Genomic DNA, 14,084 nt, shown 5'->3' with positions numbered 1-14,084 from the left:
CAGCGATGCTGTTTAAGGTGGTGGTAAGGCCGGCGAACGTGCGCAGCAAAACCTCACCGAGCGACGACGTCATCGCGCGCGCCGGCAGCGCTTCACCGTAGCTTTGCCTCGCCGCGCCGTACGGAGGCCGCGCATGCGCAGATGCGGATCTAAGCCGTGACGTCACCGCGAGGGTGTAAAAGCTGCTCCTCTCCACCACCGCGCCGAGAGAACTGCCGACGAAAGAGAGAGATGGGGCGGCAGAAGTAGCGCGTCACTCTCGAAATAGAGGAGGCCTCTACTTGAGAGCGGATGCGACGACTGCGGTCCAATCGCGAACATCGCGCCGGCGAAGCGGCAACGAAACGTCAGCTACTTGCAGAAGCTCGACACAACACGTTGTATATACTTTAATGACCGAATGTTCATTGCTCTTTGGGGGACTAACGACGACACCACGCATAAAACTTGACCGCGTCTGGAAGCCTAACCACGAAGAAAATTTGACCTAGTGTACAAGCGCAAGCAAGCATAGACTTTGCCGAACTAAGAGTAACCTACGTGGCGCCGCCAGCTTCGCTGTTTGTCTAGTCTTCGGGGCCACTAAAGCTGCCCCAGCTTTTTTTATAGTTAGCCCAGCATTTACTTCAGAGCAGCAAAGTCAGTTAGCGGTGAGTGGACTCCGTGGCTTGGCTGTCTTACAGAGATGAAGGGTAGCTACAGAGCGTTTTTGCCGGTAGAGTTTGCTTGTACTTCTTAAGTTGAGACCGACTATAGATCTAATTTCCACTGAAGCTAAAGGGATATTTTGGTCGGCCATGTCTAAAGCGTAGCATGTATAGCATTTTTGCATTGGAAATTCTCGAAGATGCTGCAGCTTATCCCAAGAAATGTGTTGTGCCAAGCTGCGTTAAGCACTATGCCGTCGCCATGGCGTACGCCATAAGGGGGAGCAGGAATATATTTATTTTGCTTGAATGTGCAACACACTGTTCGGCAAAAGACCTACGCTCCTCGACTGCGAGGATGCAAAAGGGCATTGGACGTTATTGTAGCCAAAATTTTTCTACAAAAATTATCCGTGAAATTCACCAAGACAGCCGTAGAACTCGTGGGGAGTGTGTACGGTGGTGTGCAGTAGAAGACGCCAGGTAAGTCGAGCCCAATCGACCGCTTGAGCATTCATTACACCACAAAAAGTACAGAGGTAGCCAACAGAAATATACAACTTGGGTCATCGCGTATGAGCAATTGGGCATGTGACACTAGCTATGAAAATATTATTTGCATATTTTCCATAAGGGGTATGTGACAGTGGGTTGGTGCTCAGTAGACAGGCAGCACAATAGGCAAGAAGTATTGAAGTCGGCATAGATTTCTTAAGCTGATGTTACCGATACTTGAGAGAAAGGAACATTTCCCTCCACCTTATCGCCTCCATCGGTTAATATTTCTTAGTGCAGAATCATCTTCTAACGCCAACGCAGTTCTAGTTTTCTTGAATGTCGTTGTGATACATGTTACTAGCCCTAGAAATTCGTAGAGCCTCCACTCGCCACTGGTTGATGATGCGATAGTAGCGTTCTGCAAAGCACATGCCTTGAGCCCTTGAGTTTCAAGAGCTCTTTAAGGCAGTAAGGCTTCTCAGTAATTTTGACCGCTGACACAATCTAGCATATCATATCATCCATTATTATTGTCTTTTTTGTATTCGTAGTGCCCACTTCGTTAGCCATTAACATAATCTTGTGGCACATGAATTTTACGCACCTTACAGCGACTGCTTCTAAGGCCCCTATATAGCCATCTGATATCTTCCTCGCGTAATTTATCGCTACGCTGTATAGTTAGTAACAATCATCATCAATCTCTCCGGTTTAGGCATGAGGCGATTTGGGGTACGGAGGAATCATTGCCTTATATTTACTCTCTTGGCCCCCTGCTACCTTTAAGACAGCGTGTTGTAAGTTCCGCCGATCAGACTTGCCACCTTTCCGTCGCTGCCCAGCATTTATGTTGAGGGTACATATTGAATTGAATTCTGTGGTTTTGCGTGCCGAAACAGCGATTTGATTAAGAGACCCGCCGTGGTGAGGGAACTCCGGATTAATTTTGACCACCAAGGGACCTTCATAGCGTGCCCCCAATGCACGGGTTACGGGCGGTACATGTTGGCCAGCTGAGAAGCTGACGCAGTTGCTCAGAGATGCGTACATTTACACTAGGAAGCCCCGTAGCACAACCGAATTGCAGCTCAATAATGAGCGGGGCCAAGCGATTGGAATGCCCTCCCCCCCGCCACCCTTTCGCTCACCACAGAAGGCGGTCGCAACAATCGGCCTGCTGTCGGGGATCGATGAAGAGAGTCCCCTCCCTACGAATTCTTGATCAATATTCCTTCAGAGCGAAGAATGGATTGATTGACTACACAACATCGCGGGGGGTCTGCACTATTTTGTATCACACACACAGGCACGTTCTTTTTTTTTTCCGGCAGTCGCAGAGCGGGCCATCTATCGCCGTCGCAACACGTAAGGGACGACGGACCCCAAAATCAAGCCAACATGCACAGTCCGTAGGTTGAACATTATGGATCGGTTATTTTCTCCAAACGCCCTCGGGTAATTTGTCACCATAATGAAGTGATGTGACAGTAAGGCCCGCGTCCGAGCGCTGCGTGCCATGAAGCGTTATATTCATTCAGACTTCCTCTCACGTTCCCGTCGTTGAGGTTCATACAGGGGCTATGGCGTCTCGCTGCCGAGCTCGAGGTCGCAGGTTCGACGCCTTGATTACAGCGTCCACGTTCTCATGGGGATCGGAACGTGAAAAACCTTGTTTTAATAAGATTAAGTGTACGTTGAAAAAAAAAAGGAAAACCGCTTGTGGCCAAAAGTAATACCGAGTCCACTACTTAGTGCCTCATAACCTACCTATAGAAATTTAGAAAATAATTAGGCGCCATAATTTTTTAGCTGCCTCTCACTTGAATCAGCCTAGACTTCGACACATAACGCCAACCTTTGAGTTTGCGTGCTAAATGAATAGGTGTGCTCACAGGGTACCGCGTGAAATCACAGTTTTTTTTTAATTAGCTGCCTTCCCTTTCTCGGAGTTCCTATACGAGTAAATTTCTCTTTTTTTGCGTGAATGCAGCTGAGAAAGCGGGATAACATAACTTGTCGCAGGTGAATAAGATATCTCTGAAAACTATAACAATAGAAACAAAAAGGAAACCGGTGGTGCAATTACGTGATCACGCCATCTATGACAGATACACACAACAGACCTAACCCACTTCAATAGAGAGAGAGAGAAAAAAAAAAGCTTCATTTCGCACAATAATTTAAAATCAATGGACTGAACAGCTGTGCGTGTTAGCCATCGAACGTTAAATAACCACCACACCTGTATGCATAACTAAGGCGACACCACATGCCTTGCAAGTGTTGCGCGAATCCTGTCCGTAGAACTTGCGTCGTGCAGTAAGCGTACAGCTTGGGCTGCCTGTAATTTCAACCTGTTCGAGGTGCGTTTCGAAAGGCATCTGCTCTAACCTGACTGGCAGTAGGATACTGATGCTCTGTTAGTTTTGAGCTTCGAACATACCGATCCACCGATCCTTAAGGCTGGTATGCACTTAGGTTATATTTATAAAGCTATATGATTTGTCGCTTAACTCTGGGCGCATATTGAGACGCGGTTTCCTAACTACGGCGCCTTTCTGAGTAATCTTCGCCTCCAGTTGCGTTGTATGCTTGACGAAGTCGTTTCATTAAAGATATAATAGACTGAAAACTCGTTACGTTTAAGCGAGTCTTATTAGAGAAGCCCTCCGGGACTTTGCTAGCCCAGGCTGCTCCTGCTACTGTCTTCCCGAATAGCTCGTGACACAGGGCAGCACTCGTGCAGCAAAATGGTTTATATGCAGCTCGATTCACACTGCCCCCTCTAGCAATGCGCAAGTTGTCGGCTCGGATCTTCACTGAATTACGTTGCGAAACGAGAAAATGTACCTCAACAGCCTCAGCGCTACGAGGGTTCACCTTCAAGCGCACAATTATTTTAACAAAGTGCCAAGCCCTTTATGCCATGTTTCCTGGAGTTCGGTGCCTGTTCTGTGCCCGCTTCTGGGCGAAGTACTGTGGGCCGGTTCTGAAGGTGGTGCAATAGCAAGCGGCGTCTCGCTCCTTTGTCGGTCACGCGAGCAATCCTTGTGCTTCCAAGCGCGTTCATTCTTGCGTGGAATGGTAGACGCAAACTTTAGACGGGCCACTGAGGCAGGCAAGGGACCGGGCGCTAGCACGCAACTGAAACTCTTTGGAAGGCACATGCGCACGTACATAGACACCGCGCAGGTACGCACATCCCACCGGGCATAAAAGGTAACATATGTTGCGTCTTCTTGAAGAGCACGCAATGAACAAAAAACCACGAGACATTCCGCTCTGCGAAAGTGGATGACGAGCGAATCTGTTTAGCATACGACACAGAGGTGACACTGAATTTTGAACATCGATGGGGGCGAAATGCGAAAACACCCGTGAGCTGAGATTTAGGTGCACGTTAAAGAACCCCAGGTGGGCAAAATTTCCGGAGTGCTCCACTACGGCGTGCCTCATAATCAAAAAGTGGTTTTGGCACGTAAAACCCCATAATTTAATTGTTTTTTGAACATGGGTGCAGACTCATCGACCGTGACTTGCATAAACATTCGCGTGGACGACGGCGCCGCCGGCCCGAGGAGCCGGAGGCAACTATAGACACACGTGACCTTTTCACGGGAACTACACCAGGGGAGGGGGGGGGGGAAGAAAAGGAAAGAAGATGCGCAAGCGCTTGAAACGCCGACAAAGAGAGGGCGGTGCGAACGTAGACACTGCCGACGTGGATCAAAGTGTATTTTCTTTTATTATCACCTTAATATCTGATGCGGGTTGTATTTGGGCCCAAGATGTCCAACTTATTTTCGCAAGTAGACGAAGTGCTTGAAGCCTGCTTCCCCTCCACCGTGGGTCGGTCCAGTACTGCACTGTCTTCGGTACCCACCCGCGGTTTTCGGTCTACGAACGTCGATGCGGTGGAAACGAGACGTATACAGCTTTGCTCTAAAGAAAATTAGCGCAGTCTTTCTAAAAAAACATTTCCTATTTGCTGCGCAACAAGACCAAGGGGTCACTTACACATGCTTTCGCTTTCTTCCTCATATGGCACGCCTGCTTAGCTATCGCGCAAGCGTGTCTCTGCTCTTCTCCAGAAGTGTGCGCAGATTTTTCTTTTAAGCGTGGTATGGGGGTCTGCGCACCATCGTCGCGTCTCTATATGCACGCATCTGGCTTTCAACGAAATTTATTCGCGAGTTGCCCCGTTGTCTCTTGTCTGTCTCACTGCCCCGTCCAAGATTTCCGCTTATGATTCCACACTAGAAGAGCCCAAAGTCATGCGGCGGTAAGCGAATACCGCCGAATTTTATAGAATAAGAACCGGAACAGCCCAACACAGGATGAGTGAGTAAAAAGCACATGACTCGCTCGTCCTGTGATGCGCTGTTCCTGTTCTTATTCTAAAGATGAGCCAACCAGCCCCGTGTAACACACTGCTAACGCTGAATTCTACATAAATTCCCGTCAATTAAACTGCGATGTCCAGCATTTTAAGGGAAGCTTAGAGGTGACGACACCGAAGCCAAGTGGTCACGCAGCAATTTAATTTATTTGTCCTCGTTCGCCTCGCAATACGTCTGCCCGCGGCGCCGAATACACAATATCTTGAAGGAGATATGCTCCAGATAATTACGTATCTCGCACGAAAGGAAAAATGTTGTTGCATTCATGTCCCGCTAAATAAATGCGTCGTAGCTGCCTTTCTAGGCACATTAAAACGGCTACCAAATATGAATGCGATGAAATAAATTAAAGCAAAAAAAAAAAACTCCTTCGCATGTTTACTTCAGAGACATCTCGCCGCAATGTAAGAAATTCATATATTCTTTAGACGTCTTCCAATCTGTCGCCATTTTTACATAATACAGAAGCAACCTTATTTTCGTGTATATCAATTTTGAGGAATTTGTACGTAGTGACACTGCCTAGACAACAAACTTTCACTCGTACGCATTGATTTTCTTTATAACATCACAATATCACATGATAATGTATTCGTGTGTATTGTATAAATAAATGTCTATTGATTGATTGATTGATTGATTGATTGATTGATTGATTGATTGATTGATTGATTGATTGATTGATATAACACTTGTCCCACGACAGCATGTCCCTGTTGAGTGCTTCAGAGATTAACAGCTTTGCACCGACTAAACCCTATGTTGGTTCCTCCGGCGCACAACACTACAGCCTGTGTCTCAGCCTCTTGCAAAGAAATTCCTCCACAACTTACGACCCACTGCAAATGCCGACGTAGCCACGGGGCAAAAGTCGGGGTTGATTACACGCTGCTACAATATAGCCCTCCAAAAAAACCCTGAAGGAAAGTTCCATTGCACCGGCTTAATGAAAGAAGTCCAACGTCCTTGCTGGGATAAACGACCCACTCATTGCTACCGAACTCAAGTGTTGATTATAGCCTATTCGATGAGTATGTAGCGGTTTATGGGCCCCCTACGTTAAAAAGAAAGAAAATAAGGTGGAAAACGTTCAAATCATGTTCAAAGACTGGAGGAATAATTTGTGGTTACAAGGCACCAACGTGTCAGCGACGGCGATCGATGTACTTAGCCATCAACGAAGAAAATTATAGGCTCGAGGTTTAGCGGGTGCCGCAATTTGAAATTTGGTCGCATTGACCCGCCAGTACGCTCGGGGCCTTGGATGAAAGTTCCGTGAAATGCAGCTGCTGCACTATTTCTTGTTGTTTTCACTTTTACGCAGTTCACACTCTCTGTGTTGGGAGTCCTCCGTGGAAGTGTCAAAAAAAAAACAACGTGTGGGCAAGGAAAGAACAAAAAAAAATCATATACAAACCCTGCCTCAATTGAAAGATATGAACAAGAGGGGTTCAGTTTCGCGTTAGTTACAAGTGCCTAGAGCCAATAGCCCATGACGCGAAGGAGAAATAGATTGCAACGTTTTAATAAGATGAAGAATTATTAGAACACAGTGAAGCGAAAATGGAAGTGCAGATAACTTGCCGCCGTTGGGAGCCAAATCCGTATCTGCCGCATTACGCTTTCAGTGCTTTATCGTTTAAGCTACTACGGTGGACATCTTCTCAGTCATGAAAGCAATGCTACGACAAATAATCGACGCCCTGCAGCTGCTACTGTGTGGTTTAAATACGCCAGTGGTGCTAAACGCGGCCAAAATCATGGAAGCTATAGACAGCCTCCTAGCTTAAGTGCTGTAGCCTCTACCTCTTGCCGGCCAACGTGGCGGTGCTATGTTGGGAAGTGTGCACGTGCGCGTTGAACAGAAACGTTATGCTGTGCAGCTCTCATCGTGTTGTTCACCGTATACCACCCACCTGCCTTTCTGTTCACCTCATATCTTTGTTATTATCCCAAATCCTATCCACAGCGTGCAGTAGCAGGCCAGAGGCACTTCACCCAGACCGACCTCGCCACCTTTCTTCGATTAAGAAAAATTATATCTGTCTCTATCTCACCCTCTTAGTTCTCCTATACGAAAGAGAAAATGTGTCATCCACACATTTGTAGCGCGAAGCTACAAGGAAATCAGTACTTGTTTCTCAAAACGTTGCTGAAGAAAATTCGTACTGGTGTGTGAAGGAAACCGGTGAATCAAAGCATTTCGGGTGGTCATTCTACCATCTGACATAACCAGGAATATAGCAGATCACAGCATGGCGACGAATTAATCTACATCGCGAAGAGAGAGAGAGAAAAAAAAACATGTATTTGTACCATTGAGGTCATTGCTCTTGCGGTCGAGTGGGTGGTGTCCTCATTCCAGGACTCCACTGGCCATGGCTACTCGACGTACTTGCTGGACGAGAGCTTCTTGTCCCACCAGGGTATCGTCGATCAGCTGTGCCTCCCACTACACACCGTGAAACTCACACACCGTACGTGCGCATGCGTATGTGAGCAAGATTATCCCTGGGAGTGTTAGCCAGCGCCTCTCCTGGCTATGGCGGCAACTCTGCTTTGACACACTCCCGAAGAGAACCTGGAGACAGCATTTTCCTGCCTGCAGCTAGCAATGAAATGAGAAATATATTTTTTCCTGCAAGTTTTTGTATATCGGCGCTTTGGAAAACGCTTTGGAAAAGTTCCGCGGAGCTTAAAAACAAATTATGGTCAGACATTAAACGCGCTACAATTTGCAAGCGTGTTTTCAATTCGTCGCGATGTATGCAGTGTGACTATGCATTTCTTGTCCGATTGAGGAATACAAATTCCAAACTTGGATGACGGAGCTGATGGCGGCTTAAGAAGAAAAGCATGCCAGGTGTAAGAATTCTGCGTCAGTGCCGCATGAATGATTCCTTTATTATTAGCCATGTGTTTCCCTTTTCTAACCGAGAGTAAAGAAGAATGGACCAAGCGGAAATGGTGTTCTTCTTTCTTTTCATGGTTAGAAACTATTACCCCATAAAACTGACAGCGGGATTCCAGAATCAGATAGGATACTTTACGTACACCTTGCGTGTCTAACGCTTGCGCACACAGCCGACACGAGGCCTTGGAAAATGTGTAGATCGTTAAATTGGAGCTGAACTCGGGTGAACCCCGGGCAGCTATCGATTACAAACCAGCAATCACAGCTCGCTAACCAGACTGCCATTAATCATATCACGATCCATTCCGTTCAATATTTCTGCTCGGTAGTTTTAATGGACGCACAATTTAGTGAGCTCTTTGCGATAACAAAAGGTGCGCAGTCGGCTATATAGAAAAAGAAGAGTGCAGGTAATACCGTGTCGATAACAAATAATGAATGAAACATCCAAGTAAAGTAAATGTGGTGGGAAGATGGAGAGGGGGCTGGGGGAAGTAGGCGGGGTAAAGTCATTTACTACGCGTAGAAGTAATAAAAAAAATCGGGAATTCCTTAATGAGAGAAAAAGAAAGAATGCATAGACAGGCAGGGAGGGCAATCAGAGGTGGTTACGGTTGGCTACTCTGCACAAGGGGAAAGGGCAGAGCGATACGAACAGAACAGAATCGCAAGAGCAGAGAGAGAGATAGATAGATAGAGAGAGAGACAAGCACAAATAAAGTAATTGGGCACACAATACATAAGTCGAAGGCGACGCTCTTAGGCTCATGAAGGCACGTAAAGCTTACGAACCTGAGCAATGCGAGCAAGGACCTGCGCTGAAATTCTTTACTTTTAGCACTGAGCCAGAAAATTTTGTTTTGCTCGTGGACGATTGTCCAGTTGTTCCGGCACTGTGGAATTCACTTGTCTCTGGGAGCCCCGCAGCATGTGCAAACGCAGATGACGCGCGCGATTCTCTCGTCACAACTGCAAGTGTCCCACGTGGTGCTGTCGGCCATTGCAATGAGAACGGCATAGGAGTTAGTAAATACGACGCCGAGCTGAAAACTGTGCGACAAGATCTGTTCCCATCGTGGTAATCCAGGCGGCAGGTGAACCTGGTTTCTGAAAGCAGAAAGCAAGAGTCACCTGTCTTTAAAGGACAGAAGCTCAGACACAGAGACGAAGGATGCCTGACACAAACACTTCTTTCTTTCTCGTTAATCGAGAAGTCACCTTGACAGTAGAGATGTACGGTGAATTTCCTCCTTTCAGACATATCAGATATTCTCGGGCAGTTTTGGTGTCAGAAGTCTCTGCCTTTTACTGCCAAGGCATGAGTGGAAGCTTTATCTCTGCGCAGCTCCGACGCCGGCAATTAAATACGGCAAAATTTTTTTTAATAAGATTACTGCAGCGCCAATTTTGATAAAGTTTGTGGCATTTGAGACAGAAAGCTAAGGTTTTGTTAATAGTACAAAGCATTTTTTTTATTGTAGCACGAAGTCACCAACCTCCGTAGCTTTGCGCCGAAAACAGGTATTCCAATTCTGTCAACTGCAACTGTTAGACCATGTAAATCAGAAACAAATGAATATATAAAATTACAGCTTCCTTTCAAATTTTACACTGTTCACAAGGGCATTGTAATAGTCCTACTTACACATAAGTAGTGCATTTCAGAGAGATACATAGTAGATCAATTTTGTATGCCATCGATGTATTGTTAGGTGCAGGTAACGAAACTGTGATATGATTTGTTTTGCGCAGTGACAGAGGTGTAAACTTGATATTACAGTTATTTTTTCTAATTTCGTTCAGATCAATCTAGCAATCGTGTAAAATAATCTTTAAGCGTTTTACGTGTATTTGAATACGACAATCGGTGTTGTACTTCCGGGCTAATGCTTCCTCGTAAGCAGGGGGAAATTTAACCATTTTATTTATTCCTGATAGGAGAGATAAAAGTAGTAGATTGAGGAACAGAAAGATTTCCATTGAGTGGTGAATGCGATCAGCTGTCGCCATGCTCAATAATCAATAGATAGTGCGAGCTGTCGAGTTGATCGAATGCAGAATGAATTCCAAGACCCAGGTGATGAGCCTATAAATTAAACACCGCGAAATATTGTGACACGACAAGAAAACAGGTGTTGCGATGAGAAACAAGTCGGGTGTACTATAGAAATTACTACAGAAGTGCCTGCTTTAAGGGAACTCAGTACGGCGTTGTCGAAATAAATATATATCTTATGGAAAGCAAAACCAACACAAGCGACCGCCGAAGTGGAAACTCAAACATGCCAGCAAACATAAAACAAAAGTGGCCGTTTAAAACTTTATTTCCTGAATAAGTAATGAAAGTTTGCTGGATTTGTTCGCTTCTCGCTTTGTCATTAAGAAATATAAAGGCATTTGTGTTGCGATTCGCTGTGAAGCAACCATTAGGTACAGTTGCTAAGTCTCGTTTTGGTATCGTAATAAAGGATCCCATCTGATGTCTCTGAATTACAGCCGTCCGACAAGTATATATATATATATATATATATGTATATAAATATATTGTGTATATATATATTTTTAATTTAATTATTATAATATAATTTATTATTTATTATTATTATTATTATTATTATTATTATTATTTATATTTATTTCTTTCTTTGCGATAGGAACTGAGGCAGTGGCTCCTACATACATCAACATTTTCCGAATACGCGGATAGCAAAGAAAATAACTCGGCCCACAGAATTTCATATTTAGCTTCAACTCATCTTCGTCACGTGTGCCCTCTGCGCGACGCGCGTATGGTCAGGGAGCAATTTTTCGAGCTGTTTGCGACAGCGCATATGCATTTTAACATATCCCTATTAACATTTTTAATAAAACCCTATTATGCTCGAACTAACACGTTTAAATTTTCTTTTTTCCCAGAACAGTATCAGACTGGAACGACAGTTTACAGACACAGTGTGACTAAAATTTGTATAAATCTGTATTTGTTTGTTCTTAATTTGTTCTCTTTTGTTTTTATACGTTCTATTGCCCCTCTGCTTGGACCGAAAGGTCTGCAGTATGTACTAAATAATAATAATAATAATAATTTTTGGCCGGCGTCGCATCCCCAAATTACGCCCCGCCCCCCCCACCAATGTAGTACATATTACCAGTCTCAACTGTCCGCGCGGCCTGCAGGGCGCGATGATGCGGCAAACACATACGAGTCTGTATGCGGGCCATAATGTGTCCTGCCACACACACACACACAAAAATGTTGCAAGTCAGCTATACTACGTCGCGCCAGAGGCGCATAAGCCGAGTAAAGCGGCGTCTGGGGAGCGTCTTCCCACGAATCCCATATCGCCAGGACTTGGGGCAAAAAAACGCTCGGCGTATACATTGCATGGCGGCGCCCAGATTAACGTCTGTCGCGCGTCCAGTTAGAACCATGATGCACGCGGTCTGGTTCATTTTGGGAAGTGGCTACTGGCGCAATACACAACTCTTATTGCTCAGTCCCTGCGTGCCATGCGGTTGCGCGCCGTAAGCGTACTGTATGACCTTGTATTATTCAGAGGAGGGTGGCAGAATTTTCTAGTAACGATATTAACCGTATTTAAGGAGACGCAGGGTGGGTATAAGGTAGTAGAACACGCTGTGGGACAAGTTGGTTAATAACTTTTAAAAGCTGAAGCGGCAACAGAGACAGCACACTAAGAAAGAACGAAGACAGGAGAAGGCACTTCCTGTCTTGTTCCTTTGTTCTTTCTTAGTGTGCTTTCTCTGCTGGCGCTTCACCTTTTGAAAGTGGGTATAAAGGTGGCGCCGCCTATTTCACTCTTCTGACGTGACGACTCTGCGCGTAATTGGCATATACCTTATACAACGAGGAACAAAAAAGAAAGGAAGGAAAGGGTGGAAAATAAAAAAAACACCGAGACATTCGGCCTGTACGCGCAAAGTTTGCGAACGCGAAATGCGAATATTTTCGCGCGATATAAATGCTCACGAAGAAAATTATGCAGATCCAACCTAACAGTGCTCAGTGATTGAAACGCGATCCTCGGAGAACGTGGCGGCAGGTACATTTTTACGCCACCGGTAGGCGCTGGGGACACTGATATGACGCATTTTTCGTGTGTCACACGAAAGCGAGAATTTTGTTTTGTTTTTTTGAAGCATGGGAACTGCACTCGGCCCTCCTCAGCGATCACCAGTGACGCAAAACAGCGCCGGCCGCAACGCTGTCTGAGTATCGCGTTTCAATCGCTGAGCACTGCACATCTTGGTGTCTGTGAGAAGCGAAGTTTTTCCGAAGCGGCTAATCCCCCCCCCCCCCCCCAAATTCTATAAATTAACCAATTTCATTCCAGCGTCTCTGGCGCAAGGGGAACTGAGGCGCGCGCATGCGCTGTCACGTGCCCGCGCTACGAGACGTAGAACACTCGGAGGCTGATCTGAGAGGGTGCTAGCGGGTGTCACCACCGTAGGAGCACAGGGGCAGTTGTCTGTTGCCTAATCGCTAGAGCATTGGGCTGCTCTGCTGGGGGACCGAGTTTTTGACAACGTTTCCTAGATAGCTGGCTTATGCGCTCTGCTTTATGACGTCACGCTACCTGAACCTAAATTTCCACTGTCAAGGCCGGCGTCACGAAAGTGGTGACGTCAAAATCACTTCGGCCTGCTCGGGCGCATCCACGTTAGATTCTACGATGGTCCGGCAAGGTAGCGGGACGTCACGGACTATCTAGGAGGCGTTGGCTTTTATATCACAATCGGGAACGTGATTAAATATTTGTTTTAGCTACGAGCTATTCGGCAAGGCAAGCAGCAGCAGCAAGAAGCAGCCGCGTTGAGGAATGTACGAGAGAGGTCCACAGAGAAAGCTTGGCAATTGGGGGTGCTCCCGAGCAAGGACGTTTTGCAAAAGTCCAAGTTCAACATTCGGGCGCACGAAGACGAAGCCTAGACAGCGACGCCAAGGTTGGCCTGAACTTGGCCATACAACACGGTGAGCACCGTCACGAATATTATTGTCCCGAAGCCGACAGCGCTCTTAGCGCTCAGCTGGGTGCAGTGCAGGCTTGCCGTCAGGGAGGATATTCTGGCTGGCGATTGGCAGCGCGAGTATTGGCAAATGGCCGGTTGTTGACAAATGGCTGGCTCGGTCGTTTCTTGCCAGTTTAGCGTCCAACGTCGCTCGGTGGCAAGGTCGGTATCCCCCAATAGCCGGCTCTATCATTTTTAGTCAGTTTAGCTGTGCGGTCTCACCCGCTGGCATGGCCAGAAGTGCAAGATTGTAACACACTCGTATATCGGCGGCGCTACTATTTTGCACGATTTAAGATTGCCGCTGTGCCGATTCGTTACTTGGCGCAAGACGTAGCTTACTGCATTAGAAAGTTCTGGAATGTTACCGCGGATTCTGTGGGGCAAGCGTCTTGTCTAATGAGATGTGGTGTATATGTGTATATGTGCGCACATCATATATGTGCTCTGAAAGTATGTATGAATATGTGCCTGTTGTGAAGAAAAGGGGCAAGGACTTAGTGAAGCTGCTGTATTGCAGCTTCTTGTTCTTTCCCTAGCGTTCTTTTCCTGCTGTAAAAAAAAAAGAATGCTGAAATAAAATGAAATGAAATG

The 14,084-nt window shown here is 46.1% G+C and overlaps 1 non-coding gene across 1 annotated transcript; it reads left to right on the top strand.

The window, feature by feature from the left end:
- Window positions 1-4,853: 4,853 nt before the first annotated feature.
- LOC142591799 (U2 spliceosomal RNA) lies at window positions 4,854-5,037 on the top strand. The gene has a single exon (XR_012830532.1). It is a non-coding gene; the product is annotated as a U2 spliceosomal RNA (small nuclear RNA).
- The last annotated feature ends 9,047 nt before the right edge of the window (window positions 5,038-14,084 follow it).

This window comes from Dermacentor variabilis, chromosome 8 (genome assembly GCF_050947875.1).
Source record: "Dermacentor variabilis isolate Ectoservices chromosome 8, ASM5094787v1, whole genome shotgun sequence".
Taxonomy (NCBI): Eukaryota; Metazoa; Arthropoda; class Arachnida; order Ixodida; family Ixodidae; genus Dermacentor; species Dermacentor variabilis.
Note: the sequence above shows the minus strand (reverse complement) of the source record. Positions and strands in the feature narration are given on the sequence as shown.